Source organism: Galeopterus variegatus, unplaced genomic scaffold (assembly GCF_000696425.1).
Source record: "Galeopterus variegatus unplaced genomic scaffold, G_variegatus-3.0.2 Scaffold623, whole genome shotgun sequence".
In the NCBI taxonomy this organism is placed as follows: domain Eukaryota; kingdom Metazoa; phylum Chordata; class Mammalia; order Dermoptera; family Cynocephalidae; genus Galeopterus; species Galeopterus variegatus.
In genome coordinates this window covers 276,171-290,773 of record NW_007726734.1, presented here as the reverse complement: position 1 = coordinate 290,773, position 14,603 = coordinate 276,171, and the positions used below count along the sequence as shown (strand labels likewise).

General features: G+C 38.6%; 1 protein-coding gene across 1 annotated transcript in view; it reads right to left on the bottom strand.

The window, feature by feature from the left end:
• Positions 1-14,603, bottom strand: part of HS3ST4 (heparan sulfate (glucosamine) 3-O-sulfotransferase 4) — a gene marked incomplete at its 3' end in the record, with an annotated part of 439,460 nt that overhangs the window by 308,149 nt on the left and 116,708 nt on the right. The gene's annotated exons all lie outside the window — the stretch shown is intronic.

Sequence of the window (14,603 nt, the reverse complement as noted above, 5' to 3'; positions counted from 1 at the left end):
AATAAGAGAAGAAATATGTACAGTTCTTTTCCCAGTAGGTATTGAAAGAAGTTCTAAAAAAATTATTTTCATCACTAAACTCTGACTCTCTGATGCAGACTGTGCTTGAAGTGACAAAGAACTCCCACCACAACTACTGCCCAAGGAGGAAGCCACAAGTCCCCCAGCCCAGGTATCATCACTATGTAGATAACCTTCATGCCCCCAGCCATCATTGTTATGAGAACTGAGGAGACCAGCACACACAAATGTCACTGATGGATGCCCTCCTTCTCCAGCTACTTGCCACTGGACTGGACAGTACACCCTCTGCTGTACATCAGTACTGCTCGGACACAGTAAGCTAAGTCCACTCCCTTCACTTCAGGTCCAGCATGCCCTTGATACCCAAGGAGAAGGGGGAGCTTCTGGTATTTCCTAAACAGCCATCAGTGAGGCTGTGTGGCCAACTGTGTGGTGGCATGTTCAAGGACCTGGTAGTCATCACAGTAGCACGTGTTCTATAGAAGATGGTCTTTGAAGTCAGAGATATGTCTCAGGACAACACCAGGCTGATGGTGGTGATGCAGAACATCATGGTGGCCAAGCAGATTGAAGAGTTCTTTATCCTTTGTAGGCATGATTACGGATGGTTGTCTCCTAAGTATCCCCTCACTATCAAGTTTAGTGCCCAAAATGACCTCAAGGGCAGTTGTGACTGAGGCCCATGCAATGTTCCGTGATGCAGAACATCATGGTGGCCAAGCAGATTGAAGAGTTCTTTATCCTTTGTAGGCATGACTACGGATGGTTGTCTCCTAAGTATCCCCTCACTATCAAGTTTAGTGCCCAAAATGACCTCAAGGGCAGTTGTGACTGAGGCCCATGCAATGTTCCAACAACATCAAATTCCCACCCTCCTTCAGGTATACTTTGAGGTCCACCTCAAGGTAAACAGGCTCATTAAGTGTCCCCACTCCAAGTATGATGCAAGTTAATAAGGAACCAGGACACCAACAAAAGACATCTAAACCCATACTTGAGGATATGCTACTCTGAAGCCCTGAGGAGTTCTTGTGGTTCTGAAGGAGTTTCTGTGGCAGAGAGAGGCACATTTCTACAAGATACATGTGGCACAGGACCAGAAGGAGCAGGAGATAGCTACTCTTCCTGAGCTTCACATTGGGGAAACTCTTGAAGAATATAAGCCATCTGGAGAATAACTTCAACCTCAAGTTTGTCATATTGGATGAGATCCCAAGCAAGCTCAGCAAGGACCTCATGGAGTTCTGGTAGGATGTGCCCAAGCTAAATGATGAAGTATCCCACATCAACACCTACCTACACAGAGGGATCGTTGGAAGGATACCAGGGCCCCATCTGTTACTACCATTCCATGAGTGGCCTACTCTGAAATATCGAAGCATGAGACTTGTTTACCACCTATAGGTTACAGAATACTAGAAGGTAATGGTAGCATGATGTATGATAAACTACATACCTCATTCCGGTATTTCCTTTTACCTGTGACCCTTCCTTCTTTTGGACAGATAAGTAGTCATTATCTTACGAGAGGGGAGCATAAACAGAGAGAAAAGAGAAGTCTTTCTCCTGCTTTTGTCTTTGAAAAGTTTAGACCTTTGTATTTCGGAAATCTAAGCCCTGAGGGAAATCAGAAAGCAGAAAATACAATGTGTAAAAGGATCCCTGAATAGAAATGATTCCCCAGGTGAAAGAAATCCATTTCCTGGAATGGCACAAATATGGCCATTTGGCACAAATTTCTAGGAATCCTTTCTAAACACAGCAGGACCAAAACTGATTGTAAAGAAGAAACTGTGGCCCAAATTGCAAGTCCCTTCCTAAGAAAGCAGCATGCTGTTATTAGAAGTAGTCCTGGGGGAACACACCAGCTCTGCTCTCCCCCGCTCCCAAATGGAGGAAAAAGTGCTGGAGATAAGGGCACAATACAGGGGACCTGCAGGGATCTCACTAACCCAGTGTTCTCAACAGGGGGCAACTTTGCCACCCGGGAGGCAGCTGGCAATGTCTGGAGACATTTTTGGTTGTCACAACCAGAAAGTCCTTTTATCATAAAAAGGCCAAATGGTCATCCCCCAAAAAGAAAGTCTACAAGTAACTGTGTGCTGTGGTCTAAATGTTTATGTTCTCCTAAAATTCATAAGTTGAAATCCTCACCCCAAAGGTGATAGTATTAAGAGATGGAGCCTTTGGTAAGTGATTAGGTCATGGGTAGAACCCTCACAAATAGAATTAAGGATTTTATAAAGGAGGCTCCAGAGAGACAGACCCCTTGCCCCTTCTACCACATGAGGTCAGAATGATAAGTTGGCCATCTGTGAGGAAGCAGGCTCTCACCAGACACCAAATCTACTAGCACCTTGATCTGGGACTTCCCAGCCTCCAGAACTGTGAGAAATACATTTCTGTTGTTTGCAAGCCACTCAGTTTATGATATTTTGTTACAGCAGCCCAAACAAACTAAGACATTGGACTTCCCTAAAACAGACCTTCCTTACCTACAGAAACTCCAAGGAAAAGACTGGACCTAGACATATCATGTATCATAAATAAAGGGGAGGACAAAAAAGAAAAAAAGTAGATCTAGAAAGCCAGTCTATAAGGTATCAGGTTCATCAAGTTATAGAAGAAATCTCAAACATGCAAGTCTCCTCAGCTGTGACTGCCAAGAAGAGAAAGCCTTTCTAAAAGCAATTACAAAGAAAGAAAGTATATTGAAAAGACTGATAGATTTGATCACATAAAAATCAAAAAATCTATAAACTAATAAATAGCTTTAAAAACAAAATAGCAGTCAAGGAAACATTATTTGCAACATACAAACAGATGCACAGGTTGGCGTGTTATATGTAAAGAGTTTTTATAAATCAAAAAGAGGAAATTGCATTAGAAAAGTGGGCAAAGGGCATGAGTAGAGCTATCCACCCTGCTAAAAATGCAAATGTCATAATCAAAGAAGTAATACCAGGTATAGCGTCACTCAAAAATTCAAAGGTGCACATTTTAATGATAAGAAAACACTTTTCACCTATCATCTTTGAAGAGAGTACATAAATAATTATAACCTCTAGTTTTGTAAAAGAAAAAGAAATCAGAATGTCTTTCAAAGTCTGCTGGTTGATTCTACACATTGATAGGAGCTTTTTGGAAGGCAAAAAAAAAAAAACCAATATCTATCAAAACTCTAAAATGAGCAAACTCTTCATTCATCAAATCCAGTCATTAGAATTGGTCCTGAGGACCAATCATCAGGCAAGAATATGAATAAAATAACAGTAAAAAAAGTCCATGTCACACAAACAAGGAAAAAGATCAAAGAGGTGTCATTACTTACCCAAGTTCCTTTAGCTACTAAGTAGCAAAACAGCATCTGAACCCATATTGCTTTCTTCTGAGCCTCCACTCAGGCATGTCAACAATCAATGGGTAAGAGACGACATAGGTGGTCAGTAAGTAAGTGCCAGTCAGTCAAATTCAGGGCCTTGACCATCCCTCCCTCTGCATGTGACATGAGAATCATCGTGAGCTGGCGTAATGGGAAAATTATACATTTCCAGGGATCTAAACACTCAGGGGAAGGAGGAATTTAATCTGGCCTCCCTCTGCATGTGACATGAGAATCATCGTGAGCTGGCGTAATGGGAAAATTATACATTTCTAGGGATCTAAACACTCAGGGGAAGGAGGAATTTAATCTGGCTAGTAAGGGATTTAATTAAATCCTTCCCTCTCGATGGGCATTTCCTCCAGACTCCAGGCCAGGATCAGACACACCAATGATGTGAAATTTCTGGGCCTGTCTGTTCTCCTCCAAACAGCCAACCCATGCTGTGACTGAAAAACATCTCTCCGATTCTTAAACAGTCTTTGTCTTATGAATGATAAATCACTTCCTTCCAGAGCATCCCCAGGAGCACGTGTCTAGTAGAGTTGAAATTTTTCCTAGAACCACAATTCTGTGAGTGATCGCTGGACTCTGTGGATTAATGACCACAGAATCACCAGCACGAAACAGATGGGTCACGTATCTTTGCAGGCAGAAGCAACTCTGACAAGCCCACTGAATTAGTAAGGATGGACACGAGACTTTCAGGGGGAACTCTGTGATCTCTCAGTACATTTCATCTACGGAAAGTTGTGTCTCTGCAGATCAGACATGTGTCAACATAAACCACACAAGACTGATGGAATCACGACCCTTTGTGGTTTGAGACATCGCCTGGAGAAACTTGACTTGAATGTCATAGGACAGTGAAAGCCCAGACTGTGGTGGGTTGATGAAAGAAAAATCTTTGTGCAGTAGCATATTGAATATGTACATGTACGTATCTGTTCTTGATATTCCCAGCCTTCAAATGTTGCAGACTCTGAGGTCCCCACCAATGGATATACTCTACCATGTTCTTCAAGCCCCACATTCCTGGGAAGAGGATAATGGTCCGTCCAGCCAAAAGCTAGGAGTTAGGTGACCCTGTGCCAATCTTTTCTGACTTCCTTTCTTCTACCTCAGTTTCCCTGACTAGCATACAGGCTCTGTAGAGTCTGGAGTCCTGCACGGAACCCCAGTCTACGTGCCTTGCAGGTTCATGCCCTGCACAGGACTTTGAAACACACCTTCCCACAGGAAGTCTGAGCTCTATCCTCTCTGTCCTTCTCTCTGAATTTATCCTCTCTTTCTTCAGGTATCACCACTACTGAGAACATCTCTGGATGCAAAAGAGCAAAGTGGGAATGAAAATGAAAGAAATTAGGAGTGAACTGAACAATCAAACAAGATATTAAGAACTTTACAGCACTAATGGTGACTAAATACAGATGCCCAGGTGGCTGCTTTTCCTGCTTGCTTTTATTTTTTTAACTTTCCCAATACTTTATGGAAGACCATCAGAGCAGCACTATTTACTTCTGTCTTTTGCTACAGAACTAACATCTCTCCTGGGAAATGAGCACATTCTTTCCTCAGCCAGAAAAAAAAATAAATGACATATTAGCCAAAAAACAATTTGCCATCCTGGTAACACTTTAGACCTGTAGAGTGCCTTAGTCTGTTCAAACTGCTATAACAAAATACTGTAAACTGAGTAGATTTTAAACAACAGAAATTTATTTCTCATCGTTCTGGAGGCTGGGAAGTCCAAGATCAAGGCACAGCCAGATTCAGTGTCTGGTGAAGGTCCACTTCGTGGTTTACAGGTGGCACCTTCTAGATGTGTCCTCACCTAGTAGAAGGGAAGAACAACTCCAGTACCTTCGGTCCCTTATGTGGGCTCTACTCCCATTCATGAGGGCTCTGCTCTCACTCTCATGATCCAGTCTCCTCCCAAAGGTTCTACCTCCTGAAACCATTACATTGGCAATTAGGTTTCAGCAGATGAATCTGGGAGGACACCAACATTTAGTCCATAGCACAGAGCATTTGCTTTGCAGTTTCCAAAGTTTTTCACAAGCATTAGATCATTTGTCTCTTACACCACTCCATCTGGATCCACATTTGCTGGTAAAGAAACTGGCTGGGAGAGGTGGACTGACTTCCCCAAGAAGGTAGTGAGTGTCCAGGCAGAGATTTTATGACTTCCAAGCTCCAGGCATATGCTCAAGAGTGCACACTAATTCCCGTCTTCATGGATCATACAGTCTGATGGGGAAAAAGTACTAAGTAAATGGCCTCACAAATATGTAATTGCAAACCACAATAAGTGACACTGGATCTTTACCTCCAGCAACAGAGGCAAAGCTAGGTAAAAGATGGTTCATCCATGTATAATGAATTATTAGTGTAGGTAGTAAAAACGAGGCTGTAAAGATACAGTTATTTACCTAAAATATGTCCTCTATATGTTGATAAGTAAAAACCATATAAGGTACAGAACAGATTGAAAAATATGATCTTATTTTAATTAAAAGAAAAAATATAAGGCATATATACGTAGCTCAGGCTTTTAACTGCTATGTTATATTTCCTGTCTTCTGGGTACAGTCCATACTGTTATCTGATCTTTTAGTACATCAGTGGCAAACTATAGCTCATGGGCCAAATCTGGCTTGCTGCCTATTGTTGTAAATAAAATTTTATTGGAACATAGACGTACTCATTCATTTACATATTATCTATGGCTGTTTTCACACTACAACAGCAGATTGAGTAGCTACAACAGAACTTGCATGACCCTCAAAGACTAACATATTTACCACCTGGCCCTTTATAGAAAAAGTTTACCAACCTCTGTACTAGTCTGTTCTGAAACCACAACCCTTTTAACTGAGCACATACTAGATGCCAGTCCATGCAAACAATTTTGCAAGCATCTCTGATTTCACTCTTCAACAGCCCTATGCAGTAGGTACCTTTATTAACCCTACCTTACAGCTGAGGAAACTAAGGCCTAAGACCTTAACTGAGCACATACTAGATGCCAGTCCATGCAAACAATTTTGCAAGCATCTCTGATTTCATTCTTCAACAGCCCTATGCAGTAGGTACCTTTATTAACCCTACCTTACAGCTGAGGAAACTAAGGCCTAAGACCTGTCCAGGGTCACTACAATTGGTATAGGAAGGAGCTAAGACTCGAACCAGAGCTTTGAAATGCAATGCCTTTGAAATCAACATAAGAGGTTCACACTCTTACTGCTTCTGATTCCCCTTCGGTTCTAGCCTCTCGGAATCATAAACAGAGACAATTCCAGAAGTCCTTATCTCTGCCGGAAGTCCTGTAACTCTGCCACTACCTCTATCTTTGGACATAAAAAATCAATGTTAATCAAATCAGACATCAGTAAGAGTAATGGGGTGCCACTAGGGCAAAACATGAGTCTGGACAGATGTCAGAAGTACAGGTGACAAAGGTATTTATAGCCTCAATAGAAGTTTTCAGAAAGGGACAAAATGGGGGCCCCTGTGTGAGCCTTGGTTCTGGGGGATTTAAAAGATAGGACAGTGGAGGAAAGGTAGCCAGGAACAAAGGTATAGGGCCTGCTAAAACTAGAGTTGGGAATGGTCTCATGCAGCTTCCTACCATGAAGGCACTGTGCCCTACAGAGCTGGGAGAACAGGGAGGGAAGGGGAGCATTAGTCAATCATGGGTATATGTTTGGCTTTTTGGTGTAAATCATGACCAAGCATTCCATATTGGGATGGATGGATAGGTAGGTAGACAAACAGATACATAGAAATAGATATAATTTTATAATAAATTCCTTTCATTTTATGTCTTCTTTTATTACAATTAGGCCATTAAATCGATTTTTAAATTATACGTGATGATTGGTTGTATCATATGAATTTCATTTCAGGAGGTCCTGCAAATAAGCTATTATAAAAAGGGGACTTTTTTTTTTTAATTTGTGATCTGGAGAATCACTAAGAAATACAGCTGGATTCCCTTATGATGAAAGAAACCTCTGGACTGGATCAAGCTACACCTGAAATGAGTTACTTCTGAAATTTTCTGTTAAATAATCCAACTTGCTGTTGCCACCTTTTCTGTCACTTGCCACCAACAGTTTCCTAATTAATAGAGTGTGATCATTTTCATTTCCCAAACCAACAAGCTAAAAATTAAAGAGGCAAAATTATCTGTTTGGTCACACAGCTGATACTTAAAATCAAAGCTCTTTCACTCAAAAGTTCATGCTTTTTCTTTTTTTGTGTGTGTGTGAGAGAGTGTGTGTGTGTGTGTGTGTGTATGCACACACACAAAAAACAACAACAACAACAACAAAAAAAAAACAAACCGGGGGGGGGCGGAGAGGAANTGTCTTTTGCTACAGAACTAACATCTCTCCTGGGAAATGAGCACATTCTTTCCTCAGCCAGAAAAAAAAATAAATGACATATTAGCCAAAAAACAATTTGCCATCCTGGTAACACTTTAGACCTGTAGAGTGCCTTAGTCTGTTCAAACTGCTATAACAAAATACTGTAAACTGAGTAGATTTTAAACAACAGAAATTTATTTCTCATCGTTCTGGAGGCTGGGAAGTCCAAGATCAAGGCACAGCCAGATTCAGTGTCTGGTGAAGGTCCACTTCGTGGTTTACAGGTGGCACCTTCTAGATGTGTCCTCACCTAGTAGAAGGGAAGAACAACTCCAGTACCTTCGGTCCCTTATGTGGGCTCTACTCCCATTCATGAGGGCTCTGCTCTCACTCTCATGATCCAGTCTCCTCCCAAAGGTTCTACCTCCTGAAACCATTACATTGGCAATTAGGTTTCAGCAGATGAATCTGGGAGGACACCAACATTTAGTCCATAGCACAGAGCATTTGCTTTGCAGTTTCCAAAGTTTTTCACAAGCATTAGATCATTTGTCTCTTACACCACTCCATCTGGATCCACATTTGCTGGTAAAGAAACTGGCTGGGAGAGGTGGACTGACTTCCCCAAGAAGGTAGTGAGTGTCCAGGCAGAGATTTTATGACTTCCAAGCTCCAGGCATATGCTCAAGAGTGCACACTAATTCCCGTCTTCATGGATCATACAGTCTGATGGGGAAAAAGTACTAAGTAAATGGCCTCACAAATATGTAATTGCAAACCACAATAAGTGACACTGGATCTTTACCTCCAGCAACAGAGGCAAAGCTAGGTAAAAGATGGTTCATCCATGTATAATGAATTATTAGTGTAGGTAGTAAAAACGAGGCTGTAAAGATACAGTTATTTACCTAAAATATGTCCTCTATATGTTGATAAGTAAAAACCATATAAGGTACAGAACAGATTGAAAAATATGATCTTATTTTAATTAAAAGAAAAAATATAAGGCATATATACGTAGCTCAGGCTTTTAACTGCTATGTTATATTTCCTGTCTTCTGGGTACAGTCCATACTGTTATCTGATCTTTTAGTACATCAGTGGCAAACTATAGCTCATGGGCCAAATCTGGCTTGCTGCCTATTGTTGTAAATAAAATTTTATTGGAACATAGACGTACTCATTCATTTACATATTATCTATGGCTGTTTTCACACTACAACAGCAGATTGAGTAGCTACAACAGAACTTGCATGACCCTCAAAGACTAACATATTTACCACCTGGCCCTTTATAGAAAAAGTTTACCAACCTCTGTACTAGTCTGTTCTGAAACCACAACCCTTTTAACTGAGCACATACTAGATGCCAGTCCATGCAAACAATTTTGCAAGCATCTCTGATTTCATTCTTCAACAGCCCTATGCAGTAGGTACCTTTATTAACCCTACCTTACAGCTGAGGAAACTAAGGCCTAAGACTTGTCCAGGGTCACTACAATTGGTATAGGAAGGAGCTAAGACTCGAACCAGAGCTTTGAAATGCAATGCCTTTGAAATCAACATAAGAGGTTCACACTCTTACTGCTTCTGATTCCCCTTCGGTTCTAGCCTCTCGGAATCATAAACAGAGACAATTCCAGAAGTCCTTATCTCTGCCGGAAGTCCTGTAACTCTGCCACTACCTCTATCTTTGGACATAAAAAATCAATGTTAATCAAATCAGACATCAGTAAGAGTAATGGGGTGCCACTAGGGCAAAACATGAGTCTGGACAGATGTCAGAAGTACAGGTGACAAAGGTATTTATAGCCTCAATAGAAGTTTTCAGAAAGGGACAAAATGGGGGCCCCTGTGTGAGCCTTGGTTCTGGGGGATTTAAAAGATAGGACAGTGGAGGAAAGGTAGCCAAGAACAAAGGTATAGGGCCTGCTAAAACTAGAGTTGGGAATGGTCTCATGCAGCTTCCTACCATGAAGGCACTGTGCCCTACAGAGCTGGGAGAACAGGGAGGGAAGGGGAGCATTAGTCAATCATGGGTATATGTTTGGCTTTTTGGTGTAAATCATGACCAAGCATTCCATATTGGGATGGATGGATAGGTAGGTAGACAAACAGATACATAGAAATAGATATAATTTTATAATAAATTCCTTTCATTTTATGTCTTCTTTTATTACAATTAGGCCATTAAATCGATTTTTAAATTATACGTGATGATTGGTTGTATCATATGAATTTCATTTCAGGAGGTCCTGCAAATAAGCTATTATAAAAAGGGGACTTTTTTTTTTTAATTTGTGATCTGGAGAATCACTAAGAAATACAGCTGGATTCCCTTATGATGAAAGAAACCTCTGGACTGGATCAAGCTACACCTGAAATGAGTTACTTCTGAAATTTTCTGTTAAATAATCCAACTTGCTGTTGCCACCTTTTCTGTCACTTGCCACCAACAGTTTCCTAATTAATAGAGTGTGATCATTTTCATTTCCCAAACCAACAAGCTAAAAATTAAAGAGGCAAAATTATCTGTTTGGTCACACAGCTGATACTTAAAATCAAAGCTCTTTCACTCAAAAGTTCATGCTTTTTCTTTTTTTGTGTGTGTGTGAGAGAGTGTGTGTGTGTGTGTGTGTGTATGCACACACACAAAAAACAACAACAACAACAACAAAAAAAAAACAAACCGGGGGGGGGCGGAGAGGAAGATATAACAACCACAATTTTTTTTTTTGAAGTTCTTACAACAAGCAAATGGAGGGGGCACACCTGGGTGGGAGGGGGGAGAGGGAGGAGGGAGGGAGGTTTCAGTGATGGGACACAATAATCAACTACATTGTATATTGACAAAATAAAAATAATAAAAATAATTAATAAATAAATAAAATTTTTTTTAAAAAGTTCATGCTTTTTCTGCTAAGTTTTGCTCCTTCTCAAAAATGTTCAAATTAATGCCAAAAAAAAACCTAAATGAGGAACTAAGAAAATTTAATTGAAAACTATATGATGCATAATTTATACAACCAGGGGGAAAAGCACAGCTTGAGAAAGTGAAATATTTCCTATCTTTCATTTATGTGCTTATTTAATTTTAACTTACTAAGTCATGCAGGGAATATTTACTGAAAGCCCATATTATATGCTGGGCACTCTATTAAGAATATGAAAACTAGTAAAAGAATTATTCTAAATGTGTACTCACCAAACAACAGAGCCTGAAAAAAATGAAGCAAAAACTGATAATGCCAAAAGGAGAAATAGACAAGTCCACACTTAAAGTAGGGAGATTCAACATCCTACTACTGACAAATGACAGAACTACTAAATGGAAAATCAGCAAAGAAGTAGGTCTCACCACAATCAGCCCTCAAGATCTAGTTGACATATATGAACACTCCATCCAACAACAGCAGAATATACATTTTTTTCAAATACCATAGATCATTCACCAAGGTAGATAACACCCTGGTGCATTAAAAAAAAAATAATCCCACTGCTGGGAATATACCCAGAGGAATGGAAATCATCAAGTTGAAGGTATACCTGTTCTCCAATGTTCATCGCAGCACTATTTACGATAGCTAAGAGCTGGAACCAGCCCAAATGTCCATCATCAGATGAGTGGATACGGAAATTGTGGTATATCTATACAATGGAATACTACTCTGCTATAAAAAAGAATGAAATACTGCCACTTGCCACAACATGGATGGACCTAGAGAGAATTACATTAAGTGAAATGAGTCAGGCACAGAAAGAGAAATACTGCATGTTCTCACTTCTTTGTGGGAGCTAAAAATAAAAAATAAATACACAAATAAACTGGGGGGGGTGAGGGAAGAAGAAACAACAATTACAATTCCTTGAAGTTGATAAGACAAGCGAACAGATATGAAGTTGTTGGGAGGGAAGGGCAAGATGGAGGAGGGAGGGAGGTTTTGGTAATGGGCCACAATAATCAACCACATTGTATATTGACAAAATAAAATAAAAAATTTTTTAAAAACCCAATAAATTTAAAGAATTGAAATCATACATACCATTTTCTCTGACCACAATGGAGCAAAACTATAAGTCAACAACAGAAAGACAACAGGAAAAAATTCTGAATATTTGGAAATTAAACACCATATCTCTAAATAACTCATGGGTCCCAGAGGAAGTCTCAAAGGAAACAAAAATATATAAATAAATAAATGAAAACAAAAGTACAACATATCAAAATATGTGAGATGCAGCTAAAGTAGTGCCAATGGGGAAATTCACAGCACCAGAGTCTTACTTTAGCAAAAAGTAAAGATTTCCAATAAATAAACTAAGTTTCTACCTCAAAAAACTAGAAAGAGAAGAACAAAATACACCCAAAGCAAGCAGAAGAAATAATAAAGAACAGAAATTAATAAAATTGAAAATACGGAAAATAGAGAAAACCAATGACACAAAAAGCTGGCTCTTTGGTGAAAAAAAAAAACAATAAAATTGAAAAAATTCTAACAAAACTGACAAAAATAAAAAAAGAGAAACAAGTTACCAATATTAGAAATAAAACAGAGGATATTACTAAAGATCCTGTAGCCATTAAAAAGATAATAAAGGAATGCCGTGAGCAACTTTACGCTCACGAATTCAATAACTCAGAAGAAATGGATCAATTGCCCACAAACTACAAACTAACAAAACTCAAAGATGAAACAGAAAATTTTAATAGTCTTATAACCAATAAAATAATTGAATTCATAATTTATAATTCTCCAAAAAAGAAATCTCCAGACTCAGCTGGTTTCACTGGAGAATTGTACCAAACATTTCAACAAGAATAAACATCAGTAAGACACTATCTCTTCCCAAAAAGAGAAGAGAAGGAACCATTTATGAAATTATTTTATGAAACCGATATTACCCTGACACACAAACCAGATAAAGACATTACAAAAAAGAAAATACAGATTAATATCTCACATGATTGCAGATACAAAAATCCTTAAGAAAATATAAGCAGATCCAACAACGTATAAAAAGAATTGTATAACATGATCAAGTGGGACTTACTCCGGGTATGCAAAGTGAACTCAAAAATGAGTCAACGTAATCCACCATGTCAATAGGCTAGTGGAGAAAAATTGATACATAAAAACCACTTGACAAAATCCAACACGATTTGTGATAATATCTCTCAGCATCTTAGAAATGGAGGATAACTAAATCAACCTCATAAAAATCATCTTTAAAAAAAAAAACTATAGCTAACATCATACTTAATGGTGAAAGACTATGTGCTTTCTCACTAATATCAGAATCAAGGCAAGAATATCCACTCTTATTTAATATAATAATAGAAGTTCTAGCCACTGCAATAAGGCAAGGAACATAAATAAAAGCTATACAAATTGGAAAGAAACAAAACTATCCCTATTTGCTGATAATATGCTTGTTGACATAGATTCCTAGCCCCCAAAATCTTCTAGAACTAATAAGTATGTTTAGCAAAGTTGTAGGATGTAAGATCACCATATGAAAATCAATTGCATGTCTATATACTAACAANGCAAAGTTGTAGGATGTAAGATCACCATATGAAAATCAATTGCATGTCTATATACTAACAATAAATATATAGAAACCAAAATTAATAAAACAACATCATTTACAGCTGTTTCAAATGCTCCTTGACTTTTGATGGGGTTAGGTCCTGATAAACCCACGATCAGCTGAAAATATCTTAAGTCAAAAATGCGTTTACTACACCTAACCTACCAAACATCACATCTTAGCCTAGCCCCCCTGAAACATGCTCAGAACATTTACAGTAGCCTACAGTTGGGCAGAATCATCTAATACAAAGCTTATTTTATTGTAAAGTGTTGAATATCTCATGTAACTTATTGAATACTGTACTGAAGGGGAAAAACAGAATGACTGTATAGGTACTCGAAGCATGATTTCTACTGAACGCCTATTGCTTTCACACCATTAATTGCAAAGTCAAAAACTTGTAAGTCAAACCATAGTAAGTCAGGACTGTCTGTACCTAGTTATAAACTTAACAAGACATGGACTTGTATGCTGAAAATTACAAAATGCCAATAAAAATAATCAAAGGGAGCTAAATAAATGGAGAGACATACTGTGTTCAGGAATTGAAAGACTCAACACAGTAAAGATGTCAAGTCTCCCCAAATTGATCTATCGATTTAATGTATTTCTATCAAAATCTGCACAAGGTTTTTGTAGAAGTAGACAAATGTACTCTAAAGTTTATATGACAAGGCACAGTCTGTAGAATATTTAAAACAATATTGAATAAAAAATAAAGTGAGAGGAATCACTCACTTTAAGGATTACTATAAATGTACAGTAATATATAGTGTGATATTGGTAGAAGGATAAACACATAAATCAGTGGAACAGAAAACAGAATCTAAAAATAGACCAACACAAATACACCCAACAGATTTCTGACAAAAGAGCGTAAAAGCAATTCAAAGGAGGAAACAGCGTTTTCAATGAATGATGTTGGGGCATTGGACAATGTGCGTAGGCAGAAATATGGACATAGACCCAAACCTCAAACTTTATGGGAATGCTAACTCAAAATGGATCATGAACTTAAATGCAAAACATAAAAATTATAACAATTTTAGAATATAAATAATAGAAAATCTTCAGGATCTAAACTAGGTAAAGAATTCTTAGACTTGACACAGAAAGCATGATCCGTAAAAGAAAATTCTGGTAAGCTTGATCTCATTAAAATTATAAACTTTTGCTCTGCAATCGACCCTATTAAGCAGATAAAAAGACAAGTTACAGACTAGAAAAAAA